This window comes from Schistocerca gregaria, unplaced genomic scaffold (assembly GCF_023897955.1).
Source record: "Schistocerca gregaria isolate iqSchGreg1 unplaced genomic scaffold, iqSchGreg1.2 ptg000667l, whole genome shotgun sequence".
Taxonomy (NCBI): domain Eukaryota; kingdom Metazoa; phylum Arthropoda; class Insecta; order Orthoptera; family Acrididae; genus Schistocerca; species Schistocerca gregaria.
Genome location: NW_026062050.1, coordinates 115001 through 120000, shown reverse-complemented (window position 1 = coordinate 120000; position 5000 = coordinate 115001). Strand labels below are relative to the sequence as shown.

The window sequence follows — 5000 nt, the reverse complement described above, 5'->3', positions numbered from 1 at the left end:
TGAACCGCACTCGACCCAGTCACCCTATCTCACAGTCCACTCTGTGTGTAACAAAGCGAAAGCACCAAAGCACTATCGTTCAACAACATCCATTTTATCCTCGCTGCCACAGGACACTATCCAAACAACGACAAGAGGAACGTCACGTCCACTAATAAGACAGAATGTCTCACATCACCCGCAAACAACGCAGCTCAAATCAGCCAGCAACACCCACAGTGGTCCACCCAGTATCAACACAGGACGCAACGCCACGCCACAACACAAAAGGTACAAGTAATAAAATACCCTTTGGCCACACCCCTTATAAAGGCATCGAACCAACCCACCACCTGACACCAGCCAAACGTACATCCTGATTTGACACATCTCTGGCAACCTAACCCACGTTGGCCCTTAACCTAACCCACGTTGGCCCTTAACCTAACCCACGTTGGCCCTTAACCTAACCCACGTTGGCCCTTAACCTAACCCACGTTGGCCCTTAACCTAACCCACGTTGGCCCTTAACCTAACCCACGTTGGCCCTTAACCTAACCCACGTTGGCCCTTAACCTAACCCACGTTGGCCCTTAACCTAACCCACGTTGGCCCTTAACCTAACCCACGTTGGCCCTTAACCTAACCCACGTTGGCCCTTAACCTAACCCACGTTGGCCCCTAACCTAACCCACGTTGGCCCCTAACCTAACCCACGTTGGCCCCTAACCTAACCCACGTTGGCCCCTAACCTAACCCACGTTGGCCCCTAACCTAACCCACGTTGGCCCCTAACCTAACCCACGTTGGCCCCTAACCTAACCCACGTTGGCCCCTAACCTAACCCACGTTGGCCCCTAACCTAACCCACGTTGGCCCCTAACCTAACCCACGTTGGCCCCTAACCTAACCCACGTTGGCCCCTAACCTAACCCACGTTGGCCCCTAACCTAACCCACGTTGGCCCCTAACCTAACCCACGTTGGCCCCTAACCTAACCCACGTTGGCCCCTAACCTAACCCACGCTGCACCTTAACCTAAGTTACGCTGCACCTTAACCTAAGTTACGCTGCACCTTAACCTAAGTTACGCTGCACCTTAACCTAAGTTACGCTGCACCTTAACCTAAGTTACGCTGCACCTTAACCTAAGTTACGCTGCACCTTAACCTAAGTTACGCTGCACCTTAACCTAACTTACGCTGCACCTTAACCTAAGTTACACTGCACCTTAACCTAACTTACACTGCACCTTAACCTAAGTTACACTGCACCTTAACCTAAGTTACACTGCACCTTAACCTAACTTACACTGCACCTTAACCTAAGTTACACTGCACCTTAACCTAAGTTACACTGCACCTTAACCTAAGTTACACTGCACCTTAACCTAAGTTACACTGCACCTTAACCTAAGTTACACTGCACCTTAACCTAACTTACACTGCACCTTAACCTAACTTACACTGCACCTTAACCTAACTTACACTGCACCTTAACCTAACTTACACTGCACCTTAACCTAACTTACACTGCACCTTAACCTAACTTACACTGCACCTTAACCTAACTTACACTGCACCTTAACCTAACTTACACTGCACCTTAACCTAACTTACACTGCACCTTAACCTAACTTACACTGCACCTTAACCTAACTTACACTGCACCTTAACCTAACTTACACTGCACCTTAACCTAACTTACACTGCACCTTAACTGTCACATGTAACGTCACAGGAATGTAGCTTTGCCTAACAGCAACCCTCTGAACATAGTTCACTGCTTGGATCCTCTGGTGTCATGTGTATTTCTTGATGCCATGGTGCGTACCCTCACATAAAGGTCTTTCGAGTGTTGCGTACTTTCTACACAGTCCCGCTAACCACTGGAAGGGTGTACCGCTACAGAACGAATATCGCCCTCCCCTCCTGCCCTTCCAAGCTGGTCGGTCAGGCGTTTGTTTGTGAAATGAGCCTTGCAGCTGTTCAGTTGCATTCGGTTGTCGATGCAGTCAGTGTACGTTGTGGTACGGCCTGTGTGGACTGTCCGCTGATGTACGCGTAACCCACACTGATCATCCGTCGTTACGTACTGAGTGACATAATGTGGCACATGCTTGACCGTACACCGGCTGCGCCCTACAATGGCGAATCATAAGGGCCATATGTTGTGCACGATGCTACTTGTCTCGTCTCCCCATTACAGCGAGATTGCACTGTTGTACGCCGTACAGACATGTGGTAAGTAGGTACGGACGAAAGTATTGCATGTTGGCCCCCCCCCCCTCCTCCCTCTGCCGGGAATCAGCGTGAGCCGTCTGTTGATGTAGCGACGAGGGTTTTCCTATTTAATCGTATTGCCCCACACAACATGATAGCACGGTGGACCGCGTTCCACATCTGCGACATGCTACAGAGGCCGGTTGACAGTCGACCGCGCAAGGGACATTGCACACGTGCGCGGACCATCTTCCACGTGTTCTCTCGTGTACATGCCGCAGTGTGTATGTGGGCTGATGTAGCGTGTCGTGACACATAACATGCAGGCATGCCAGAATCGTAGATTTCGCAAATGTAGATTGACGTATACGTTTGCTGCCAAAGATCCGCAAATGAACTGGAAATCAGTTGTTGAGCGGTTGTTCGCGCTGCAGGTGCATCGGTGATAGCGACGATCGGTACATCTGTGAACCGGTTGTTTCGGCGGTACCCGCCATGCCCCCGAACCTGAGTTGGCCATGTGGGTATGAAGCGATACGAGGCTGTGGCTTGGCGGGACAGTCCCCGGCCGGTGAGGGGGGGCCGCCCGGCGTGCTGGCCGCGCGCTGCGTGAGCGCACGCACTACAGCCGGCTGGTGGGGGGCGCCCAGTGGCAGGAGCGCCGGCCGACGGGCCCGGCTGGCGTCCCAGCTATGCGCCGGCGCACCCTGCGCGCGGCGCCAGGCGGCCAAAGTGGGTTCTGCCGAGCCCGGTGCGAAGCGCGGTGGACATCTGCAGTGTGCTGGTCCGATTGCGGACTGTGTGCGTTGAGGATGCGCCGCCGCCCGGCACTCGGCGTCGCGACGCCGTCTGCTGCTCGGTCGCCCCCAGCGGTTCTCGCAGGTGGTTTGTATCGCAGCTCTGCGGACGTGTTGGCGCGTGCGCTGTGCTGGGAGAGTTCGCTTCTGCACCCAAGTGGGGCTTTGCCCTTCTGTGGCGCTGGCGTTGGAGCTGCCGGTCACCGTAGGTGGCGCGTGTTGTTTCCCGCCGGCAATGCCACGACAGCACGCTCCCGGGCCTCTGTCGGCAGCGGCAAGCTCAGTTGGGAGCACGGGTGTTCGCACTGAAAGCGTCTACTCGCCTATCTCCGGGCGATTGCGCCTCTCTCGAACCCGACCAAGTACTTAGGACGGCGCTGCGCGCCGCCGGGACCTGAGAGGGTTTCGAGGTGTATCGTGCAGGGGAGCTCAGCCTCCTCCTGTTTGCAGAATAATTGAGCGGACGCTTGCGTGTTCGCGCGGGCCCTCGGGACACACTCCCGGGCGGCCGGCTGCTCAGCTCTCGTTGACGCAGCTCCCTGGTTGATCCTGCCAGTAGTCATATGCTTGTCTCAAAGATTAAGCCATGCATGTCTCAGTACAAGCCGCATTAAGGTGAAACCGCGAATGGCTCATTAAATCAGTTATGGTTCCTTAGATCGTACCCACGTTACTTGGATAACTGTGGTAATTCTAGAGCTAATACATGCAAACAGAGTCCCGACCAGAGATGGAAGGGACGCTTTTATTAGATCAAAACCAATCGGATTGGCTCGTCTGGTCCGTTTGCCTTGGTGACTCTGAATAACTTTGGGCTGATCGCACGGTCCTCGTACCGGCGACGCATCTTTCAAATGTCTGCCTTATCAACTGTCGATGGTAGGTTCTGCGCCTACCATGGTTGTAACGGGTAACGGGGAATCAGGGTTCGATTCCGGAGAGGGAGCCTGAGAAACGGCTACCACATCCAAGGAAGGCAGCAGGCGCGCAAATTACCCACTCCCGGCACGGGGAGGTAGTGACGAAAAATAACGATACGGGACTCATCCGAGGCCCCGTAATCGGAATGAGTACACTTTAAATCCTTTAACGAGTATCTATTGGAGGGCAAGTCTGGTGCCAGCAGCCGCGGTAATTCCAGCTCCAATAGCGTATATTAAAGTTGTTGCGGTTAAAAAGCTCGTAGTTGGATTTGTGTCCCACGCTGTTGGTTCACCGCCCGTCGGTGTTTAACTGGCATGTATCGTGGGACGTCCTGCCGGTGGGGCGAGCCGAAGGCGTGCTTGCGCGTCCCGAGGCGGACCCCGTTGAAATCCTACCAGGGTGCTCTTAGTTGAGTGTCTCGGTGGGCCGGCACGTTTACTTTGAACAAATTAGAGTGCTTAAAGCAGGCAAGCCCGCCTGAATACTGTGTGCATGGAATAATGGAATAGGACCTCGGTTCTATTTTGTTGGTTTTCGGAACCCGAGGTAATGATTAATAGGGACAGGCGGGGGCATTCGTATTGCGACGTTAGAGGTGAAATTCTTGGATCGTCGCAAGACGAACAGAAGCGAAAGCATTTGCCAAGTATGTTTTCATTAATCAAGAACGAAAGTTAGAGGTTCGAAGGCGATCAGATACCGCCCTAGTTCTAACCATAAACGATGCCAGCCAGCGATCCGCCGCAGTTCCTCCGATGACTCGGCGGGCAGCCTCCGGGAAACCAAAGCTTTTGGGTTCCGGGGGAAGTATGGTTGCAAAGCTGAAACTTAAAGGAATTGACGGAAGGGCACCACCAGGAGTGGAGCCTGCGGCTTAATTTGACTCAACACGGGAAACCTCACCAGGCCCGGACACCGGAAGGATTGACAGATTGATAGCTCTTTCTTGATTCGGTGGGTGGTGGTGCATGGCCGTTCTTAGTTGGTGGAGCGATTTGTCTGGTTAATTCCGATAACGAACGAGACTCTAGCCTGCTAACTAGTCGCGTGACATCCTTCGTGCTGTCAGCGATTACTT

At 53.6% G+C, this 5000-nt stretch overlaps 1 non-coding gene across 1 annotated transcript in view; it reads left to right on the top strand.

Annotated features, from left to right (window-relative positions):
- Positions 1 to 3534: 3534 nt before the first annotated feature.
- Positions 3535 to 5000, top strand: part of LOC126318403 (small subunit ribosomal RNA) — a 1893-nt gene continuing 427 nt past the window's right edge. Inside the window, exon 1 of the ribosomal RNA XR_007557279.1 lies at positions 3535 to 5000. This exon is cut by the window's right edge and continues 427 nt beyond it. This is a non-coding gene — a ribosomal RNA (small subunit ribosomal RNA).